At 36.2% G+C, this 25,396-nt stretch overlaps 1 protein-coding gene across 2 annotated transcripts in view; it reads left to right on the top strand.

Annotated features, from left to right (window-relative positions):
- Nucleotides 1–3,679: 3,679 nt before the first annotated feature.
- The window catches only part of SLC23A2 (solute carrier family 23 member 2), a 363,505-nt gene continuing 341,788 nt past the window's right edge, over nucleotides 3,680–25,396 (top strand). For both annotated transcript variants that reach the window (XM_053718194.1, XM_053718196.1), the window contains exon 1: nucleotides 3,680–3,833. The gene's annotated coding sequence lies outside the window, so the exon portion shown is untranslated. The remainder of the gene's footprint in view (nucleotides 3,834–25,396) is intronic.

The following is a 25,396-nucleotide window of genomic DNA, read 5'->3' as shown; positions in this document are numbered from 1 at the left end:
ATTTTCAGAGCTCTTCAGTCATGGCCTCTTCTAAAGAGAGAATCGTTCATTTGTTTTCAGACAGACAATGTCACAACTGTGGCATACATCAATCATCAAGGAGGGACTCACAGTGCTCTGGCTATGAAAGAAGTATCTTGAATACTGGTATGGGTGGAATCCAGCTCCTGTCTAGTTTCTGCGGTTCATATCCCAGGTATAGACAATTGGGAAGCGGATTATCTCAGTCGCCAAACGTTACATCCGGGCGAATGGTCTCTTCACCCAGAGGTATTTCTTCAGATTGTTCAGATGTGGGGACTTCCAGAAATAGATCTTATGGCTTCTCATCTAAACAAGAAACTTCCCAGGTATCTTTCCAGATCCAGGGATCCTCAGGCGGAAGCAGTGGATGCATCGTCACTTCCTTGGAAGTATCATCCTGCCTATCCCTTTCCGCCTCTAGTTCTTCTTCCAAGAGTAATCTCCAAGATTCTGAAGGAATGCTCGTTTGTTCTGCTGGTGGCTCCAGCATGGCCTCACAGGTTTTGGTATGCGGATCTTGTCCGGATGGCCTCTTGCCAACCGTGGACTCTCCCGTTAAGACCAGACCTTCTGTCACAAGGTCCTTTTTTCCATCAGGATCTCAAATCCTTAAATTTAAAGGTATGGAGATTGAACGCTTGATTCTTAGTCAAAGAGGTTTCTCTGACTCTGTGATTAATACCATGTTACCGGCTCGTAAGTCTGTATCTCGAAAGATATATTATAGAGTCTAGAAGACTTACATTTCTTGGTGTCTTTCTCATCATTTTTCCTGGCATTCTTTTAGAATTCCGAGAATTTTACAGTTTCTTCAGGATGGTTTGGATAAAGGTTTGTCTGCAAGTTCCTTGAAAGGACAAATCTCTGCTCTTTCTGTTCTTTTTCACAGAAAGATTGCTAATCTTCCTGATATTCATTGTTTTGTACAAGCTTTGGTTCGTATAAAACCTGTCATTAAGTCAATCTCTCCTCCTTGGAGTTTGAATTTGGTTCTGGGGGCTCTTCAAGCTCCTCCGTTTGAACCTATGCATTCGCTGGACATTAAATTACTTTCTTGGAAAGTTTTGTTTCTTTTGGCCATCTCTTCTGCTAGAAGAGTTTCTGAATTATCTGCTCTTTCTTGTGAGTCTCCTTTTCTGATTTTTCATCAGGATAAAGCGGTGTTGCGAACTTCTTTTACATTTTTACCTAAGGTTGTGAATTCTAACAACATTAGTAGAGAAATTGTAGTTCCTTCATTGTGTCCTAATCCTAAGAATTCTAAGGAGAGATCATTGCATTCTTTGGATGTAGTTAGAGCTTTGAAATATTATGTTGAAGCTACTAAGAATTTCCGAAAGACTTCTAGTCTATTTGTTATCTTTTCAGGTTTTAGGAAAGGTCAGAAGGCCTCTGCCATTTCTTTGGCATCTTGGTTAAAATCTTTAATTCATCTTGCTTATGTCGAGTCGGGTAAAACTCAAAGGATTACAGCTCATTCTACTAGGTCAGTTTCTACTTCCTGGGCGTTTAGGAATGAAGCTTCGGTTGATCAGATTTGCAAAGCAGCAACTTGGTCTTCTTTGCATACTTTTACTAAATTCTACCATTTTGATGTGTTTTCTTCTTCTGAAGCAGTTTTTGGTAAAAAAGTACTTCAGGCAGCTGTTTCAGTTTGATTCTTCTGCTTATAATTTCAGTTTTTTTCATTATAAGATTTAAACTTTATTTTGGGTGTGGATTATTTTCAGCGGAATTGGCTGTCTTTATTTTATCCCTCCCTCTCTAGTGACTCTTGCGTGGAAGATCCACATCTTGGGTAGTCATTATCCCATACGTCACTAGCTCATGGACCCTTGCTAATTACATGAAAGAAAACATAATTTATGTAAGAACTTACCTGATAAATTCATTTCTTTCATATTAGCAAGAGTCCATGAGGCCCACCCTTTTTGTGGTGGTTATGATTTTTTTGTATAAAGCACAATTATTCCAATTCCTTATTTTTTATGCTTTCGCACTTTTTCTTATCACCCCACTTCTTGGCTATGCGTTAAACTGATTTGTGGGTGTGGTGAGGGGTGTATTTATAGGCATTTTGAGGTTTGGAAAACTTTGCCCCTCCTGGTAGGAATGTATATCCCATACGTCACTAGCTCATGGACTCTTGCTAATATGAAAGAAATGAATTTATCAGGTAAGTTCTTACATAAATTATGTTTTTCTATTGAAAGATGTAATAAATCGATGTGCATTTCAATTTTGACTGGAATGTCCCTTTAAGTATAGGTAAATGCAGAAGCTCAGACAAGTCAAAATGGGCCCTTTACAAATGTCTTTATCCACAGGATCACCATCCTACACATCAAATAAGTGAAGTATTCTGGATTTCTCATATTCAGATAGAATTTTTGCATCTGGCTCTTGATTATTTTCTGTCAAAAGTATTCTGAGCAAGAATTACCTTAAAGGGACATAAAACATAATTGTTTTCTTTCATGATTTGATTTAGAAAGAGCATGCAATTTTAAACAACTTTCCAATTTACTTCTACTATCTAATTTGCTTAATTGTCTTGATATGCTTTGTTGAAAAGCATATCTAAATAGGCTCAGAAGCTGCTGATTGGTGGCTGCACATTAGATGCCTCATGTGATTGGCTCACCCATGTGCATTGCTATTCTATTTCTTCAACAAATTATATCTGAAAAAATAAAGTTAAATAAATAATAGAAGTCTGTTGGAAAGATGTTTAAAATTGTATTCTTTACCTGAATCATGAAATTTTTTTTTTAGGTTTCATGTCCCTTTAAAGAGACATTAAAGGGACACTGTACCCAAAAATTTTCTTTCGTGATTCAGATTGAGCATGAAATTTTAAGCAACTTTCTAATTTACTCCTTTTATCAAATTTTCTTCATTCTCTTGGTATCTTTATTTGAAATGCAAGAATGTGAGTTTAGATGCCGGCCCATTTTTGGTGAACAACCTGGGTTGTCCTTGCTGATTGGTGGATAAATCCATCCACCAATAAAAAAGTGCTGTCCAGAGTACTAAAACCAAAAAAAAGCTTAGATGCCTTCTTTTTCAAATAATGATAGCAAGAGAACGAAGAAAAATTGATAATAGGAGTAAATTAGAAAGTTGCTTAAAATTGCATGCTCTTTCTGAATTACAAAAGAAAAAAATTGGGTACAGTGTCCCTTTAAACCCAAAATGTTTCATTTATGAGTCAGATAGAGCATACACTTTTAAACAACTTTCTGCGCACACCTTGCTATCACAGTGCTACAGAATAATGTAACAAGTAACAAACAAAATGACAAAAATTACATTCTCATCAAATGAGTAACTGGAATTTATGAAGGAAGCTTTGTTATAATAGCAAATGTATTTCTGTCAGTCATTTTGTTTTACATATAGTTTGGCACAGGTTATTTTGTTATGTTGCAGGTATTGACACATTTATATATATTCTTTATATTAAAGGCTAATGCAGTGTATACATTTTTCTTAATATCATTCTAAACCATTAGTCATTATTTCAACAAACCGATGGTTTAGAATTACGTCATTAGAAGAGGGCACTAATTCCGCCCCCTTAGTGCCTCACTGACAGGAGTTTTCCGTTCTTGCGGACTGACGCACAAATGCGGAGATGGGCGTGGCTAATAAACTCGCAGTTAGGGTCGCCTTGTGGTACAGGGGAGGAGGGTTTTTCGGTTCTCGCCTCCATCCTCTGGCCACAGTTGCCGCTCCGTCTTACGCGAGGCTGGCAGACATAGCCCACGGGCCGTTTCATGAGCGTCATTGAAAGCCGGCGATGGCAGGTAAATGTGGCTGAGGGTGAAGATGAGGGCACCATAACCCTTAAATTGCTGCAGCACGTTACATAGCAATACCCTTTTAGGCTCTCAAGGTGTTAATGTATGAACCAGGTAAATGCAGGGTTATAAGGCATTGCTGGCTGTCACTTATATAATTCACAAAGAGCAGTTGTTACAGATGCTTGGTAGTAATGCATTAGAATGTTGTAATAGATAATATCCTGAGAGTGGCGCAATGAGTACTAATGTAGTAAAGGAGCTATAAAGAAGACAGGAATACTTTATTGCAACACTGATAACTAGCACAGAGTATGTCTCCACGTAGCCTATACTGTGATAAATGGGATGATACATCTTGATTTATAATGTAATAAACTTTGTAAGAGATTTTGTGGTGATAAAACTTTCTGCAGTTATTTAGAATGTAATCTTATTGGAATAAAAAAAAAAAACATTTTTCATGGTGTGTGTGGCATGTACACAGTAGCCAGTTCCTGTTTTTTTATTTATGTATTTTTTTTTCTATGTAAAAGGCACATTATAGTCATGTTTGCAGGCATTTAACATTGTTATAAATATAACAATAATACATTTTTAATTCCTCTACTGAGAACATACTGTATTTTGTTTTACGTATTTAATGTGTCATAAACCTCTGTTAAACAGTGGGAGGTCTCCTTATCAGCCAATGAGAATCCAGTTTGTGTTTTGGGTGCCTTTAGAAATTTGAGGGTTTTATAGTTATATAATACTCCTGCACCGCCATAGAAGGATGCAGGAATATTATATATATATATATATATATATATATATATATATATATATATATACACACACAGGTGGCCCTCGGTTTACAACGGTTCAATTTACACCGTTTCAGAATAACAACCTCTTTTTCCAGTCATGTGACTGCTATTGAAAAGCATTGAGAAGCAGTGCATTTATTAAAATAGTCAGTAGGTGGAGCTGTCCGCTTGTGTTGCAGCAAAGCCAAGCAAGCGGAAAATAATCAGTTTAACCAGACCTGAGCTATCGAGCAGATTTCAAAGGAACAAGATCTTCCTGTCTATAAATCAGTCCAGATTGGAATGCATAGAAAGAACTGTTTGCAGAAAAATGCAAGTGAAGTCTGTGTTGTGTGATTATTTTATTAGGTTTATAATGCTTTTTAGCAAATGTTTTTGTTCATTTAACTTAGTTTAATTATATATTCTGTGTTGTGTGATTATTTTATTAGGTTTATAATGCTGTTTAGCATTTAAAGTCTTCATTTCAAAGCTTTAAAAATAATGTATTAGGTGTTACTTATGACAATTTTGAGAGGGGCCTGGAACCTAACTCCCTCACTTCCCATTGACTTACATTATAAACTGGGTTTCAATTTACAACAGTTTTGATTTACAACCATTCCTTCTGGAACCTAACCCCGGCGTAAACTGAGGGCTACCTGTGTTTGTGTGTGTGTGTATGTTATATATATATATATATATATATATATATATATATATATATATATATATATATATATATATATATATATATGGGACAGTCAACACCAAAATTGTAATTTTTTAAAAAGATAGATTTGCTACCCATTCCCCAACTTTGCACAACCAACTTTGTTATATTAATATACTTTATAATATTTAAACCTCCTAAATTTCTGCCTGTTTCAAAGCCACTACAGACAGCCTCTTATCACATGCTTTTTTTTGTTATTAGCTTTTCCCAAGAGACTGCTAATTCATGTGGGCCAAATAGATATAATTGTGCTCATTCCCATGGAGTTTGTATGACACAGCACTAATTGACTAAAATGCAAGTCAATAGATAATAAACAAATAGCCATGTAATCAGGGGGCAGTCTGCAGATGCTTAGATACAAGATAATCACAAAGCTAAAAAAGTATATTAATATAACTGTGTTGGCTGTGCAAAACTGGGGAATGGGTAATAAAGGGATTATTTATCTTTTTAAACAACAACAAATTTGGATTCGACTGTCCCTTTAACATAATTATCTGTCTGTGTGTCTTAACAATTATTTTGTTGTTGTTGCTTTCTTAATTTGAAATAAATGTCAACAGCTGGTAAAGCTGCATTTCAGAAAAGGAAGCAATTATCTTGTATATTTGCTGTATTGATTGCATTGCTTATTTTAAGTTTGATTTATTCTCATAACGTGCAGGTTTATAAAAAAATCCTAAATTTATGAAAGATTTTTTTTTTTTTACCTAAGTAATTTTTCATATTTTCAATTCTCACGTTAAAGTTAATGTAAAGTTGAATGAATGAGTTTTAAAAATACTATTAAAAATAGGGGCACTATCATTCATTTAACCTTTACATTGCAGCATTTCTTTTTTTAAATACTTACCTTTTTCTTTATCAAACCTAGACCTGCAATACTCTGCCTGCAACTCCTCTGTACTTAAAGGGACAGTCTACACCAGAATTTTTATTGTTTAAAAAGATAGAAAATCTCTTTATTACCCATTCCTTAGTTTTGCACAACCAACAGAGTTATATAAATACACTTTTTACCTCTGTGATTATGTTGTATCTCACCCTTTGCAAACTGCCCCCTTATTTCAGTTCTTTTGACAGACATCCATTTTAGCCAATCAAAGTTGGCCCACCTGAACTCCACGTGCGTGAGCACAGTGTTATCTATATCACACACATGGACTAACACCCTCTAGTGGTGAAAAACTGTCAAAATGCCCTGAGAGAAGAGGCGGCCTTCAAGGGCTTAGAAATTAGTACTGTATACAAACCTTCTAGGTTTAACTTTCAACTAAGAATACCAAGAGAGCAAAGCAAAATTGGTGATAAAATTAAACTGGAACATTGTTTAAAATTACATTCTCTATCTGAATTATGAAAATGTATTTTGGACTAGACTGTCCCTTTAACTCAGCAATGACGAAACTGGCTTCCTCCAATCATGGTGTGCACACCAGATAGGGTTGCCACCTCGGCCATGTTTTCCTGGACACTTATGAGTTATACATGCTGCAGGGTGTGCAGAGAGGAACATGGATTGTTCTGTTCAGGGTCACTATTTGTGTCCTTTCCAGGGTTGAAATTCATGTTCCTACCTGCACACCCTGCAGCATGTATAACTCATAAGTGTCCAGGAAAACATGGCTGAGGTGGCAACCTTAACACCAGAGCGTCCATCTCGTGAGGCCACGCCGTGTTTGGGGGAAGCCGGTTTTGTCATTGAGGTGCTAAGTACTGCATAAGAAGTGGGCGGAGGATCGCCGGTCTGGGTTTCCTAAAGAAAAAGGAAAATATTTAAGAAAAATGCTGCAATGTAAAGTTTAATGAATGAAAGTGCCTCTGTTTTTAATAGTATTTTTAAAAACCGGGAACTCATTCATTCAACTTTACATTCACTTTCCGTCACAACGGCGCTGGGCTTTAAAGCCGTTATGACGGAATACTTCATAGCCAACGGCTGTCCTGAAGCCTACTGTGCTTGCAGGATTTGATTGCAGTCTGGAGGGCGTTCCTAGCATCATAGGGACGCCCCCCCAGACCCGATCCCATCATTGAAATATTGTATTCGTTTGATTTCAATTTGTCTACATCAGACTTTATAACCTAGTCACAAAAGGGTTAAGGCTTTAATTTAAAGGAACATATTTGTGTAACATTAAAATTATTCTATTGTCTTAGAGCATTTTATTTTTAAATACATTAAGTAGTTGTAGTATCTATTTAACCCCAGAGAAGCAAAATGGTTATTCGGTTGCACACCTGGGGGTACAGTGTATTGTTGGATACTGCCAGGGGAACCAATCAAGTGTTGTAAAGTATGTATGTATAATTCAATCATTGGCTACTTCTAAATCAAGTGCTGCAATGCATTGTGCAAGGTGTGTGTCATTGAGTATATGTTTGACCCCTTTGGAGTGAGAATATTATTTTAAAATACTAATTAATTTTACTAATAGACTTGTTTAAATTTTCACATCAAAAAGTATAGTTAACTAAATTGTCAGTATTTCTGTGATTTTTATTTTGGTTATTGGGGAAAAAAATAATATATATACACACACACACACACACACACACACACACACACACACACACACACACACACACACACACACACACACCACTTCCAGGTGCACTCCCTAAGACCATGCGAGCAACTGCCAGCATGCTGCGTAACACATATAAGCCAAGTTCAATTATTCATACAGAATAAAAACGCTGCACTCGCCTGTCTGAATAATATTGTTGTTTATTCACATCCAATTCATCGTAGCACAATTTACCCCCACGCGTTTCGGTACCGGGTAGATTCAGTGTCTCCAAAAAACACTCTAAGAAACTAACACATCTATTCCCTATTTAAACCCTAAAACGTGCTCAAATATCCGGTCAGTCAAACCAATGCGATCTTGCTATGTCACTAATTCCGTGCATATATTATAAGAATACAAGCGCATGGCTAATTACCATAACCACTCCTCTTGTGACGAACATCAAACTACGTCACCATCGGCTCTATTAGCTAAAGCGTAGATACACCACGGACTGAATAATCCCCGGATGTTCTAATTTAAAAAGACAAAACACACTTATTCTTAGTGAGTGAAAATTATGCAGATATTCCACTGGTATGTTACACAAGCCGCTAAATTAAGCAAACTATTAAACTTGACAGTACCTAAATCCTTTCATGTCTAATGTAATATGGCAGAAACACTCATTTATTGAGCCCCCAAGAGAGTAATATATTGAAAATGGCAATGTGGCCATCCTTAATTCCAGAGGTAGTAACCTAGTATCCTTATATTGCCAGAAGTGACCTAGATCCTCCAATCATAGCCAAGACCAGCTATATGAACACATTATAATCCAATTGGATATTTAAGCCTCTAGGAGTGACTGTATCCAAACGATAAATCCATGAAGCCTCAACTTGTAAGAGCTTTTTATGCCTGTCCCCACCTCTGTTTGGTGGTGGCATGTGATCAATGATCATAGTCCTCAGGCAAGCGGCCGTGTGTCCTGTTTGCATAAAATGCCTAGCCACAGGTTGATCCGACTACTGCTTGTCAATGGCTACTCTTATGGCATGGCGGTGATTAGCCATCCTCTCCCTAAATGTGGTGGAGGTCTTTCCCACATAGACCAGTGAACACGGACACGTCAAGATATATATTATGAAGCTGCTAGTGCTGGTCTATCTGTGAAAGATCTTATATGTCTTCCCTGTACGAGGATGATGAAATTGCGATCCAGTAAGCATGCTGTTGCATGTGGTACAATCTCCACATTTGAAACAACCAAGTTTCTTATTAGCTTCCATCCAAATACCTTTCTGGTAACATTTTACTGGGTCATTTGTGGATTTGTTTGTGTGAATGGAAGAGACTTATCAGATTTCACAATGTCCCAGTTCTTTTGTACCGATTTCTCAAGTATCTTATGTAGGGGGGTAAATGTGGTGATCAGATTGATATTGTTGATGTTGCCATTCTATTTCTTCATCTTGTATAGGAGTGCCCTTTGATCGTATTGTGACAATTTTTCTTGTGATTTATCAATGTCTACAGTTCTATAGCCTCTCTCCTTTGATTTTTTTTTTTCTTCATTTCATTCTCTTGGGAAGCTCTAGTCTCCATGAGTGTTATTTAGTGCTACTCTCATGAGCTGTGAGGTGATCACACTCTTCTTTTGGTGTGTAGGATGAAATCTGGTAGATAAAAGAAGGGAGTTCTTATCTGTTGGTTTTGAATATAGTGATGTAGCAAACCTAAAACTGTCTCCAACAGAACATTTGGAAATATTCAGGTCCAAAAAAGGTATAGAGTCTACACTAAACTCGTATTTAAACCGTATCGGAGACTCTAGTTTGTTAAGGATGTCAATCTAAACATTCAATGAGTCTACTGAGCCCCTCCATACCAAAAACACATTGTCTATATATCTAACATAACATTTTATGTCAAATCGACAAGGTCCTCATCATGAATGTTTCATACCAAAGCATGTATATTTTGGCATGTGCGGGAGCCATACTTGATTTAGCGGCTTGTGTAACATACCAGTGAAATATCTGCATAATTTTAACTCGCTAAGAATAAGTGTGTTTTGTCTTTTTAAATTAGAACATCCGGGGATCAGTCAGTCCGTGGCGTATCTATGCTTTAGCTAATGGAGCCATTGGTGACGTAGTTTGATGTTCGTCACAAGAGGAGTGGTTATGGTAATTAGCCATGCGCTTGTATTCTTATAATATATGCACGGCATTAGTGACGTAGCGAGATTGCATTGGTTTGACTGACTGGATATTTGAGCATGTTTTAGGGTTTAAATAGGGAATAGGTGTGTTAGTTTATTAGAGAGTGTTTTTTTTTGGAGACACTGAATCTACCCATTGAGAAAGGTACCAGCCTGGTACCGAAACGTCTGGGGATGAATTGATGTGAATAAACGACAATATTATTCAGACCGGTGAGTCTGAAGATGGAGGCACCTCCACGGCTTGCATTTAAAATATTTATTTATTCCAAACAACAAATAAAAACTTGATGTAAGTGGTTACACAGCTAAGGTCGAAGGACCTAGGTGATTCCCAGTGACCCACTGACGCGTTTCGGCTCGCAAGCCGTAGTGTGGTCAGTTAGCCTACCTCGGCTCCTTTTAAATTTAAAGGCAATTGCCTATTGGTTAAAACCAAAAACCGGGAATTTAACCCTTGTCCTTCCTATTTTGTCTACAGTACTTTAACAGTGTGTTCCCCAAAATCATCTGACAGGGTCATAACATTAATATCCTATAATTTCAATTTAGCAGAATTAATTCACAGCACTTGTAGACTTAAACATAGTCCAAAAATTGATATATATATATGTACCTGCATACTTTAAGAAACTATCGTTCACATTTTAAGATTCATCAAAAAACTTTACATGTATTTTATGCTTATATTTTTGCTCACAACATATTGTTATCATTGTAATTGTATGCCCTAATGCTTTAGAGCTCATAATATTTTTAATTTCTGTTTGTATCACAGTCTCCATAATACAAATGCCAATTCCATTGTATCTCAATATCTAATGTGGCAATTTCGCTTCTCCTTTAAATACACAGCATTATTTCATACATATAAAAATTAACTTAATGTTACTCATTTTGTAACTCTTTTTGAATACACAGACTAGAAAAACTATTGCCAGAAATTAATTAAATCATATTCTGAATTCAAACCATATCCTAGTTTTCAGTTTTGGGGTGAAAGAAAGAACGCGGAACACTGAGATAAAGTAAAAGTTCAATTTTTATTTTGTCATTTAAAACAAAAAAAGGCATAAAGGAGATAAAGGGTGCTATTCCTTTCAAAAGGGTTCAGCTCAAACAGCTGCTGACATGTTTCGGCATTCCGACGTTATCAAAGCTGCTGAACTGTGTAGGGAATAGCCCTCTTTTAAAACACAATAGCTGAACCCAATTGGGCAATAGTAAAAGGGGGAGGATTTCTTGTTAACCCCTTATTAACCTATTACAAATAGGGGATATATATATATATATATATATATATATAATATTACTTAATGAAACCAAAAAAGGTAGGTATATGGATCCATGTAGATAATTGCTCACACAATTTAGGTATACAATTGAAAAAATATATATAAAAGAAACAACTGAAATACCACTCTTAAGCAAATAAATAGTATCAATGTATACCATAAACACTGTATATACATCCTGAAAAAATGTCCTTGAAAAGTAGTTTAAATACCAAAAGAATTATATATGTGTACTATATAGAGTGAGCTTAACCTGCTACCTTGCTAGGGAACTAATCTCTTAGCCTGAACTCTAAATATTAATTGTAAGATGGTTACTGAAATACTACAGTTGTAACGGTATAAAACCTATGTGTGAAATGCTAGACCTGTAATCTTATACATGACTCATAAATACAGGCTACCTAGATTACTAGCCTGATAAATAACCACCTGTGTATTAAGGTCATGTATTAGATAGTCCTATGTTGTCAGGAGAAAAAATCTTTTTATTGTTTTTTTTGGATGTGTGGTGCTTTAAAAAGAGAGGTAACATGGACATGTTATACATGTAGAGCAGTGCTTTCCAAACTGTGTGTCGTGACACATTAGTGTGTCATTGGCAGTGTGTAGGTGTGTCCCTGCTTCAGCACAAATTTGTTTGAATTTAAAAAAATATATATAAAATATAAAAAAAATTTTTTTGCTTTCTGACTTTCCGCCTGCCTGCTACGCATATCACGTGGTTGATACCTAGTGGGTCACAGATCATCTTAACCTATTGGCGCAGCTCACTTGGAACTGAAACTATTCCCATTGGCGGCACATTGGCTCCTGACTGCACGTGTAGTCTCCTCAATCGGCTCGTGACTGCATTTGTAGTCAGTGAGTGGGATAGTAGTGTGTTTGCAGCGTGGTCAGTAGTCAGTTGGACTAGGGTGGCAGCTTAAATGCTGAGCTGAAGTCAGAAGTCGGTGTTTTTAGTGCATTGATGCTCCTGTCCTTGATATATGGATAGGAAGGGGAAGCTAAAAAATGCTTGATGAAGAAATGCGAGTGTCTTTATCTAATATTCCACCATATATTCAGAAACTGTTCATCCCATCAACCTCATACTTCCCATTAAAATAGTAAGTAGCTATTGGTGTTATTAAACTTTTTTTTTTTTTAATTCTTGCACATACATACTGTTACTTGTATATACATTTCATTATTATATCATTTATGTATGTGTCCGTATCTCTTAAAACAAGTTAGTTTAACCTCCTGTTTGCTGGTACAACTGAATTACTGTGTCGCAAAATGATGTAGGGCTAAAAAGTGTGTCACAAACATGAAAAGTTTGGAAAGCTCTGATGTAGAGAGAGCAAATTTTAGGCCAATTTCCATAATAAATATAATAAACAGAAGGGAATTGGTACAAAAAACAGTTCTCACATATATTTATTACATACATTATGGAGTAATATGGCTGTCGTATGTTCTATACTACTATATGCTCTACATATGCTAGAAGTGGACTAGCTGAACGTAAATGAAAAATTCAAAAATGAGTAAGTTACAAAATCTCACTATTCAGGAGTTAAAGGGAAATGCCTTTACAACACCTCAGTCATTCCCAGTGGTTGATTAGGTCATACATTGAATTTAGACCTACTGGATGTCTGGTTTTCAATGTGAAGATCCAAAAGGTCTCACGTTTGGATAAAAGCTTGTCTCTATCCCCTCCTCTGGGAGGTTTGAGTACCCTCTCTATGCACGTCCACCGAAAAGTTTCAGAACTTTTATTGTGAACATTTGTAAAGTGTTGGACCAGGGGGGTACTTGCTGTTCCTGCTCTGATGCTCGAGAGGTGCTCCCTAATCCTTGATCTAACCTCCCTGGTAGTGAGGCCAACATACTGTTTTGCACTGTGGGGAACACACTGTTAAAGTACTATAGACAAAATAGGAAGGACAGGGGTTAAATTCCCGGTTTTTGGTTTTAACCAATAGGCAATGTCCTTTAAATTTAAAAGGAGCCGAGATAGGCTAACTGACCACACTATGGCTTGCGAGCCAAAACGCGTCAGTGGGTCACTGGGAATCACCCAGGTCCTTCGACATTAGCTGTGTAACCACTTACATCAAGTTTTTTTATTTGTTGTTTGGAATAAAGAAATATTTTAAATGCAAGCCGTGGAGGTGCCTCTATCTTGTTGAAGTTGATGCACATATATATGCCTGTTGTGATTCTCTTACCTGATGTTTTCAGCTAGCTCACAGTAGTACATTGCTGCTATTCCAACAAAGGATACCAAGAGAATAAATCAAATTTGATAATAGAAGTAAATTGAATAGTTGCTTAGAATTGTATGCTCTTTGTAAATCTTGAAAGAAAATGTTTGTGTTTCATGTCCCTTTTAATAACTTTTTGACCAATGATAAGTTTCTTGCTAATGTGTGATGAATCTACCCATGCCAGAACACTTTTTTTTAGAAAAAATCTGATTGAAACTGTCTATTTTTTTACAGGCATGGGAAAGGTAAAAATAAGGGATTTAAATCCATTTTTTTCTTTACTGTTTCTGGTATAGCATAACATTCTCAGATTTACTATTTACTTCTTTTAGGAAATTAACTTAATTCTCTTGATATCCTTTGTTAAAGGAGAACAATGCTGTACTGGTTCACTAGGTGAACATACTGGATGAGCCAATTAAAAAGTTATTGTTTTAGTTAAATAAAGCCAATATTAAAGTGAATGTCAATTTTGATGCTAAAGTGCCCGGTTTTTAAAAATTCGATTAAAAACTGGGCCACTTTAATTCATCAAAATTTACATTTCACTCCTGCTGAGAAAAAAAACAACTTACCTTTTAATCTTCACAGCAGCTCCAGATCCTCTGCCCGTCGCAAAGCCTCTTCCTAGGTCTAAAATGAGGAATCCGGCTTCCTCCAATCATAGCGTTGAATCAGACAGCTGTGATTGGAGGATGACCTATCCATCATTTCTGACGTCAGAAATGGCTGGCAACGACCGGAGGAAGCTGGAGCTTTTTTTTTTTTCCCACAACAGGAGTGAAATGTTAATTTTGATGAATTAAAGTGTTCCTGTTTTTAATCGAATTTTTAAAAACCGGGCACTTTAGCATCAAAATTGACATTCATTTTTCTCTTTCCAATAAAGTACAGCAAAAAAGTTAATCAAATATTAAACTGGAGAAAGTTCGCCTCCCATTAATTTCAATGATCTTATGTATTTCTAATGGTATATCACTAAGTCCGTATGTTCTGATATAACTGGAAAAATCTGAATTATTATTATTATTATTATTATTCTAAAAATGAAAACTTTCTGTAAAAAGAGTCTTACTGGTAGTGATTTAAATTGTGCTTTATAAACACACGATTTGACTTAAATCAAATTCACCCTGGCTAGTGTCCAGTGGTGCATTGCTGCTCCTCAGTAAAGGATACCAAGTGAATGAAGCAAATTTGGTAATAGAGAGTGGATTAAAATTGTATTCTCAGTCATTTAAAAAAAAAATATTTCGTCCCTTTAATGTAATACAATGATATTAAATGGCAATACTGTGAAACAAGATATGTTTCTCCCCCTATGGCTTTCCTTATTTGAAACCACCGATCTGGACTTATTTTACTGTCATTTTGTTAGCAAAGCTACCATTGTTTTGCAGTTCCTTATCTGATTCCTTTGAAACTAACGCATATCTGTAAAAAAAGCTGTCAAGAAAATTACATGAACATCTGCAGTCAGGATTTATTAAAGGGACAGTCAACACCAGAATTTTTGTTGTTTTAAAAAGAAAGATAATCCCTTTATTACCCATTCCCCAGTTTTGCAAGACCAACACTGCTATATTAATACACTTTTTACTTCTGTGACTAACTTGTATCTAAGCATCTTCTGACCGCCCCTAATCACATGACTTTTTGTTCTTATCTATTGACTTGCATTTTAGCCAATTAGTGCAGTGTCTGCCACGAGCGTGATCACAATGCTATCTATATGGCCTACATGAGCTTGCTCTCCCCTACTGTGAAAAGTAAATAAAATAGAGGCGGCCTCCAAGGGCTTAGAAATTATCATATGTGCCTTGCTAGGTTTGCTTTCAACTAGAATACCAAGAGAACAAAGCAAAATTGTTGATAAAAGAAAATTGGAAAGTTGTTTAAAATTGCATGCCCTCTTTGAAAATGTTTTTTTTTTTTTTTTTTTTTTTTTTTTTGACTTGACTGTCCCTTTTAAGCATTGGTCATCAGACCGCTGCTTCTCTGCCCTGTTCTCCACCTCTTAGGTGCAGAATTTGAATCTCCCTGGTGTCTTCTGACTGGAGAGATTGACATCCTGTGCATGTGAAGGGGAAGCACTCATGTTCAAAGGCAAATGCAGGCAGTGGATTGCTGCCCGCCAGAGGAGAAGCTGGATGGACATGGGCGAATATGTCCGCCCCTGTCTGGCTGTGATTGATATATTGAGCCCATATATGTAGTTTTATTATACATTGATAAATATATCAAAATTAGTCTGTATATTGCAAACTCTGCTGACTGGTTGTGACGGCAGAAGTCTACATGGACTTGTAAAAACTACCTCATTTGTTTAAAGGGACAGTCTAGGCCAAAATAAACTTTCATGATTCAGATAGAGCATGTAATTTTAAACAATTTTCCAATTTACTTTTATCAACACTTTTGCTTTGTTCCGTTGGTATTCTTAGTTGAAAGCTTAACCTAGGAGGTTCATATGCTAATTTCTTAGACCTTGAAGGCCACCTCTTTTCAGAATGCATTTTAACAGTTTTTCACCACTAGATGGTGTTAGTTCATGTATTTCATATAGATAACACTGTGCTCGTGCACGTGAAGTTATCTGGGAACAGGCACTGATTGGCTAAACTGCAAGTCTGTCAAAAGAACTGAAATAAAGGGGCAGTTTGCAGTGGCTTAGATACAAGATAATCACAGAGGTTAAAAGTATATTAATATAACTGTGTTGGTTATACGAAACTGGGGAATGGGTAATAAAGGGATTATCTATCTTTTAAAACAATAAAAATTCTGGTGTAGACTGTCCCTTTAAATTACCAAAATGTCCATTCTAGCTAATGTTTGCCACTTCTCCAGCTGTGATTCAAATGTGTTTTGGAACATAAATAGGTTCACTAACATCCAATCACCCCACTACTTCTAACCATTGCATCCACTTTTATTATTTTACTATACACAGGTATATTGGTAGCAAAAAAGAAATGAATGAAATAGCTATGTATGTAAGTACCTGATCACTTCCCAACAAGTGCCTTATGCAAAGGGTAAGATAAAATTTCTGCCTGTGCCACAATGCAACGCATTTTTTGAACAGATATCCTAAAAACACTATTAATAAGTTTGTTTGTTTTTTTACTCCCAATAATACCTTTCAATAGGAAAAAGGCTGTAAGTCTCAATAGGTGCATCCATAAGATACAGTTGGAGAAATGAGAAAGTAAAATTATACTATTTAGTTACCAACGATCCGAATGCAGAAGAAGGCAGCTTCTCATGACCGTTGTCTCATTTTGGAGTCGGACTTATTCTTGTGAAAGTTCAACACATTAAGATCTGGATTTGCATAGATCTTAGTGTGTTGAACTTTCAGAAGAATAAATCCAGCTCCAAAAACAGCCGAATTCCGTGAGTGACTACCACCTCCTGCATTCAGATCCTAACGAAGGACCAAAATGCACATCTACAGATAATATCAATGTTGCTGCCACAGAATGAAGCATATGCTAGCACAAAGTAAAAGGAGGTCTTCTCTGCTAGGGTTAGCAACACCCAGCTGACAATGGACCGTACCGATTATAGTGTCCGAGCTGGGGACAAAATGGGATTTATGCTATCCTAGCAGAAGTACAAACAGACGAGGAGAGCGTGCACAAAGGTAGAAGTGTATGCCGAAAGCTCATAGGTGCAAAGGCAACACAAAGCCGCAGTTATTAGCAAGTGGGTAATAGCATATGTAGTTGTACTCCACAGCAAGTATTGCTCAGGCCTCTGCTACAGCACTGTTGTGGGGTCTTGCAAACTGAGCTAATCTGACCCGTCCCACTAAGTTAAATTCCAGGCACTCATTCAAATGTGCAAGATGCTACATCCAGCAGGAACTGAAAGAGAGAGCAGAATCCTCTCCAACCAACTAGTAAGGATCCAAGCAGCACACATAGAAACAGCGCCTTCACATGTATCCTGGCTCCGCTCAGCAAACTTAACTGTGCCTTTTAAGAGAGACAGTCAAGTCCAAAAAAACTTTAATAATTTAAATAGGGCATGTCATTTTAAACAACTTTCCAGTTTACTTTTATCACCAATTTTGCTTTGTTCTCTTGCTATTCTTATTTGAAAGCTAAACCTAGGAGGTTCATGTGCTCATTTCTAAGCCCTTGAAGGCCGCCTCTAATCTGAAAGCATTTTGACAGTTTTTCACCACTAGATGGCGTTAGTTCATGTTTCATATAGATAACATTGAGCTCACACACGTGAAGCTCCTAGGAGTGAGGACTGATTGGCTAAAATGCAAGTCTGTCAAAAGAACTGAAATAAAGGGGCGGTTTGCAGAGGCATAGATAAAACGTGTATTATTAGAACTGTGTTGGTTATGCAAAAATGGGGAATGGGTAATAAAGGGATTATCTACCTTTTTTTTAAACAAAAAAAAATTCTGGTGTTGACTGTCTCTTTAAGGTCAGCAAGGGACATGTAACATATTTATATCTAAGACTATGGGGGTAGATTTATCAAATGTTGGGCGGACCTCTGCTTCTTACCTTATGTTTCTAACACGGAAACGGCAGCATACTCTGCATGCTAAATCTACCCCTATGCATTACATAGTAGTGTCTTACTGTTTTATAATTGTGTGCTATTTCTTCAAAAATCAGCTGCTAGACTTTTGCATACCTGGCCTCCTAATTTTTTAGACTCTGGTGTTTTTACCTATTTTTTGGCAGACTCATAAGTTTCATAATTTCTTTGAAGCTGTGTTGTAATGAATATTTAGGAGTGTACTATATTAACTTTTTTGCTCACACACTATACAAAAAATGCATTATCTCTTGATTTATTTTATTTAGCCTCCAGGACTTTTCAAGTCTAATAGTTGGTGTTCCAAATGATGATTCATCTTCATTGTACAATTGCCACCCCCCACACAAGGTTAAAGTAAAGATATAGTTCTGCAATCCCAATTGAGTCTGAAGAAATGTTATTTATTTTTCTAGTGTCATGTGTGATAAGCCATTTAAAAGAGCTCTAGGCTAAAACTGCAGATTTAATTATACAAATGACCACTATTGCATAGTACTTTCTATGGCAGTATAAAAAAAGACTTTATGGATTAAATGTTGAATTAATGATACAGGTTCAGTGATTCCTATTGAAGTGAAAGTGCTGTATGTCTTAAAACTAAAAAAAAAAAAATCAATATGATTCTGTAGACAAGAGTTCTTTTCTTTACTGAGACAAAAGAAAAGATCTTAGCTGATTTTACTACTGTGTAGCATAGCATCTTTAAAATACCACATATTCACCTGAAGGTTTACATGACTGATTCTAACTGAAGAGCCCAGTCAAAAGTTGTTTCTGGGTAGGAGCGTGACTCAGATATGTTTTAGTGCATATACAATGTCAGCACTAGAGTAGTAGTGGGGTTATATAAATTAATTAGAGGTGGTTATGATTTGTAATGTAAAATTGTTACAGAAAGCTCCTTTACCTTGAATTTGTCAAGCAGATTTAGAAAAATATAGTGCTCAGCATCTTTTTAAACACAAATTCTGGTGTTGACTGTCCTTTAAACAAATACAGCAAACACATTTTATTTTATGTTTTACATTGCTGCCAGATAAGTGCTCAAGATATGTACATGCTTCTGAGCATACATGTATATGATCTTCAACAAAGGACACCAAGCAAACAAGTCAATTTGATAAAGGAAGTAAATTGGAAAGCTTTTTAAAAATGTCATGCTTGTTCTGAATGATGAATGTTTAAATTATTTTACTTTATCCTTGGTTGTGTGTAAGAGATTATTGTCTTTCTTAAAGGAATAGTCTAGTTAAAATTAAACTTTCCTGATTCAGATAGAGCATGTCATTTTAAGCAACGTTCTTATTTACTCCTATTATCAATTGTTCTTTGTTCTCTTGCTATCTTTATTTGAATGTAAGCTTAGGAGCCGGCCCATTTTTGGTTCAGCCGCTGGGTAGCGCCTGCTGATTGGTGGCTACATCTAGACACCAATCAGAAAGTGCTACCCAGTTGCTGAACCAAAAATGGGTTGGCTTCTATGCTTACATTCTTTTTCAAATATAGATATCAAGAGAACAAAGAAAATTTTATAATAGGATTAAATTAGAAAGTTTCTTAAAATTGCCTGAATCGTGAAAGTTTAATTTTGATTAGACTATTCCTTTAAAGTTAAACCCAGAGGTAATAATGAGAATAGAAGCGGGATTTCTTTGAACTTATTTGTTTAATATAATAAAAGCTACGCGTTTCTCGGCTCTCATCCAACCATTTAAATTGATATTGTGTTTACTGTATACAATATGTAATGCCCTTTTTTAATTTTATATTTGTTGTTAACATTAATAAAAATGCAATTTTAATTTGTTGTTCATCTTTACTTTATCCGCAATTAAAAGACACAGGACTTTTCAGTATTGTATGTAAGTTATGTTTTCTCAGTTTTACACCCTAAAAAAGAACTCTTTAATCTTAAAGGGACAGTCTAGTCCAAAATAAACTTTCATGATTCAGATAGGGCAAGCAATTTTGCATTGTTCTCTTGGTATTCTTAGTTGAATGAAAGCTAAACCTAGATGGGCTCATGTATTTTGACAGTTTTTCACTACTCAAGGGCATTAGTTAATGTGTCATATAGATAACATTATGCTCACGCATGTGGAGTTACCTAGGGGTCAGCACTGATTGGCTAAAATGTAAGTCTGTCAAAAGAACTAAAATAAGGGGGCAGTTTGCAGAGGCTTACATACAAGGTTATCAAAGAGGTAAAAAGTATATTAATATAACAGTGTTGGTTATGCAAAACTGGGGAATGGTTAATAAAGGAATTATCTATATTTTTAAACAATAAAAATGCTGGTGTAGACTGTCCCTTTAAGTGAATATCCTGAAGATTCTTCTGGAAAGAAGATATGAATAATGTCTTCATTTATAATCCATTTTTATATTCAGGAGCATATATTGGGTAGCCAGCCACATAAGCTTCTAGTTGTCATATAGACTGAATAATCATAGCAACCTGGACATTGTCAGGAACTGTCTAAAAAGTGTTTTTGATTTTGCATAATTTTAGTAGAAACTTACCTCTTTCTTTAGGCCTTGTTTTGACTTAAAAAAAAAAAAAAATTACAAAAAATTGTGAAGACACAACCAGCCATATTGCAAGTGCAATTTAAAGGGGCAGTGTACAGTAAAATGTTCTCCTTTTTAATGTATGCACAATAATCAATTTTACCCCCTGGAGTGTATTTAATTATTTACTGAAAGCTCCTTTGCCTTTATTTGGTCATTTTGTAATTGTTGCTTTTGCTAGTGGAAAAAGCCGCCCATACTGAAAATCTGAGCACTGCAGTACTGGCTATAACAAGCTATGTAAACCAGTAGCAAAAGAAGCAATCACATTTCATATAAGGGGTCTAGCACGAAAATGTTAATTTTCAATTTCTCTAAGTCAGGGGTTTTCAAACCTGTCTTCAGGCCTCCCTAACAGGTTAGATTTTCAGGATTATCTTGGGTGAGAGCTAGTTTATAACCATGTTTACAAATCAGTTGATTTATTTAACATGTGCTCCAGTTCAGATATCATCCCCTGCTCTAAGTATTGGCTTTTGTGTATGCAGAGAGATGCAAGATATCACATGTTTGTATATCTGAGACACCTAAGATTAAAGGGACAGTAAACCGAAACATTTTATTTCATTATTTAGCTAGAGAATACAATTTTTGAAAAGTTTCCAATTTACTTCTATTATCAAATTTGTTTTGGTCTCATGTTATTCTTTGTTGAAGGGATACCTAGGTAGGTAGCGTGTACATGCCTGTAGCACTACATGACAGGAAATAGTGCTGCCATCCAGTGCTCCTGCTAATGTATAACATTGTTTGCAAAACTGCTGCCATATAGTGTTGTGGACACGTGCACACTCATGAGCTTACATCCCGGCTTTTCAACAAAGGATAACAAGAACACAAAGAAAATTTGGTGACAGAAGTAAATTGGAAAGTTGTTTAAAATTGTATGCTCTATCTGAATCGTGAAAGAAAAAATTTGGATTTTATGTCCCTGTAAGGGTATCTGTTCTTCCTGCAAGCTCGGCCTCTTTGAATGGCTTGTTTTGTTTAAACATGCAACATAAAGGAGTGATTTCCAATAGATTTTATCCTCTGCCGTATAGCAAGTCATTGAAAACACATTAAGGGGAAACCAGCTGTGCAGTACAGTATGATTGGGAACTGGCTTCTCATGACCAACCATAAAGACAGAGAGCATGTGAATATGCAGAGTACTGCATTGGTTTCCTCATCACTGAATCCACAAGCTGGTGGTAAGCTCTCTTTCACTTCAATGGCTTGGGGTTTACAGCATCTGGATGTTTCATTTCTAGTTGCCCTTTGAAAAAAAAATACAATTTCTCAAGTGCGATTCGGGACCTTGCTGGGTCTTTAAACATTAATAAAGTAGTTGTAAATGTGCCTATGTACTACCATGGACCCTGTATTAGAACTGCTGTAATGGCTTAAAAAATACATACATATGTTAACTGTGGTTCATATCAAATTGTCTTCGTTCTCCTGCTATTTTTGTTTGAAAAGCAAGAATTTAAAGCTTATGAGCCGGCCGTTTTTGGTTCAGAACTCTGGATAGCGATTTGCTTATTGGTGGCTACATTTAGCCATCAATCAGCAAGCGCTACCCGGGTGCTGAACCAAAAATGGTCCGACTCTTAAGCTTTACCTTTCTGCTTTTCAAATAAAGATAGCAAGAGAACGAAGACAATTTGATAATAGGATTAAATTAGAAAGTTGCTTAAAATTGCATGCTCTATCAGAATCATTAAAGAAAAAAATTGGGTTTAGTGTCCCTTTAATAAAGTTTTTTTTTTTTTTTAAATACACTCTGGATAATGAAAGTTTTTAATTTAGTTTTAAATTTAGAATTTCAGGTTCTTTTTAAAAGTATTGAAACAAACTGGCTGTGTGTTTGTGTAAATCAGATTGTTAGAGATGAATCACTGTCTAAAACAAAATATAAAATTTTCCTTTGCTGCTTCTAAAACATGGTATTTTAAAATGCATAATACTTGTAGCCTCTGATTACAATACCATGTTTTATGCAAGTGAAGCATGTCCAGCAAAGTAGCTGTGTATACTGTGTGTGTGTGTATACACACAGACAGCGGTTCTGTAGTTAAAATATCCAAAGTCTTTATTCAAAAAAGCATGTTAAAAAAAATACATAGAACGTCACAGGTACATCCACAATAAGAAAGTCAGCTAACATGTTTCGGCCCTCAGGCCGTAATCATAGCTAAAGGACTATGCACCTGAGCACTTAAAAAGCACCAGGGATACCCTGATTGGGTAAAAGCATAATTAATTGTGATGTAGTTTAACTCTTTGAGCACAATGTTATATTTACACAAGCCTTATTAGTAGGTAATATCAGAAACCTACATCCAACGCTGAAAGGGAAAGAACAACAACTGATAAATGAGTCAAAAGCTGTGAAAATTAAACCGTAACAGCAAAAAAAAAATTCTCTCTCTCTCTCTCTCTCTCTTTCTTTCTTTCTTTTCTTTTCTTTTCTTTTCTTTTCTTTCTTTTCTTTCTTTTCTTTCTTTTCTTTCTTTTCTTTCTTTTCTTTCTTTTCTTTCTTTTCTTTCTTTTCTTTCTTTTCTTTCTTTTCTTTCTTTTCTTTCTTTTCTTTCTTTTCTTTCTTTTCTTTCTTTTCTTTCTTTTCTTTCTTTTCTTTCTTTTCTTTCTTTTCTTTCTTTTCTTTCTTTTTCTTTCTTTTCTTTCTTTTCTTTCTTTTTCTTTCTTTTTCTTTCTTTTTCTTTCTTTTTCTTTCTTTTTCTTTCTTTTTCTTTCTTTTTCTTTCTTTTTCTTTCTTTTTCTTTCTTTTTCTTTCTTTTTCTTTCTTTTTCTTTCTTTTTCTTTCTTTTTTTTTCTTTTTCTTTCTTTTTCTTTCTTTTTTTTTCTTTTTCTTTCTTTTTCTTTCTTTTTCTTTCTTTTTCTTTCTTTTTCTTTCTTTTTCTTTCTTTTTTTTTTTCCAAACTGCATATTCCCATTTCATTTTAACGACCGAGGACGTGCAGGGTACGTCCTCAAAAAAAAGGTAGTTAACGCCTGAGGACGTACCCTGCACGTCCTGTGTGTGGAAAGCAGCTGGAAGCGATCCTGCTCGCTTCCAGCTGCTTTCCGGTTATTGCAGTGATGCCTCGATATGGAGGCATCCTGCAATAACCTTTGGTAGCCATCCGATGCTCTGTGGCCCTCTCTGCACCGAAGATCGGTGGCTTTCCTCGTTGGTGGGTGGGAGCAGACTAGGGAGGAGGGTGGCAGCCATTGATGGCCCTGGTCATGTGGAGGGGGGCGGGATCGTGGGCGGGGATGGCCGGGGCGCGCACGGACGCATGCACGGGGAGGGAGCGGGTGGGAACCGCTACACTACAGAAAAATCTGTAATAAAAAATGTTGAAAAAAGGGATAGTAAGAAAAAAAAAAAAAAAAAAAAAACGATCAGCAAGGTGGTGGGGGTTTGTCTGTTGGGGGGGAGGGAGGGGGAAGCTACACTACAGAAAAAAAAAAAGCCCTTTTTTTTTTTTTTTTTTTTGCAAACTGAGTACTGGCAGACGGCTGCCAGTACCCAAGATGGCCCCCAATAAGGCAGATGGGGGGTGGGGATGCTACACCACAGCATATGTAAATATGCTAATTTTTTTAAAAAAAAACACCTTATTTTAAGATGGCGGGGACAATTGTGGGGGAGGGAAGGGAGCTGTTTGGGAGGGATCAGGGGGTCTGATGTGTCAGGTGGGAGGCTGATCTCTACACTAAAGCTAAAATTAACCCTGCAAGCTCCCTACAAACTACCTAATTAACCCCTTCAATGCTAACCATAATATACGTGTGATGCGCAGCAGTATTTAGCGGCCTTCTAATTACCAGAAAGAAACGCCAAAGTCATATATGTCTGCTATTTCTGAACAAAGGGGATCCCAGAGAAGCATTTACAACCATTTGTGCCATATTTGCACAAGCTGTTTGTAAATGATTTCAGTGAGAAACCTAAAATTGTGAAAAATGTAAAAGTTTTTTTTTTTTTTTTTTTTTTATTTGATCGCATTTGGCGGTGAAATGGTGGCATGAAATATACCAAAATGGGTCTAGATCAATAATTGGGGTTGTCTACTACCCTACACTAAAGCTAAAATTACCCCAAAAAGCTCCCTACATGCTCCCTAATTAACCTCTTCACTGCTGGGCATAATACACGTGTGGTGCACAGTGGCATTAAGCAGCCTTCTAATTACCAAAAAGCAACGCCAAAGCCAAATATGTCTGCTATTTCTGAACAAAGGGGATCCCAGAGAAGAATTTACAACCATTTATGCCATAATTGCACAAGCTGTTTGTAAATAATTTCAGTGAGAAACCGAAAGTTTGTGAAAAAGTGAACGATTTTTTGTATTTGATCGCATTTGGCGGTGAAATGGTGGCATGAAATATACCAAAATTGGCCTAGATCAATAGTTTGGGATGTCTTCTAAAAAAATATATATACATGTCAAGGGATATTCAGGGATTCCTGAAAGATATTAGTGTTCCAATATAACTAGCGCTAATTTTGAAAAAAAGTGGTTTGGAAATAGCAAAGTGCTGCTTGTATTTATGGCCCTATAACTTGCATAGAACATGTAAACATTGGGTATTTCTAAACTCAGGACAAAATTTTGAA

The sequence above is a fragment of the Bombina bombina genome, chromosome 6 (genome assembly GCF_027579735.1).
Source record: "Bombina bombina isolate aBomBom1 chromosome 6, aBomBom1.pri, whole genome shotgun sequence".
NCBI lineage: Eukaryota > Metazoa > Chordata > Amphibia > Anura > Bombinatoridae > Bombina > Bombina bombina.
Note: the sequence above shows the minus strand (reverse complement) of the source record. Positions and strands in the feature narration are given on the sequence as shown.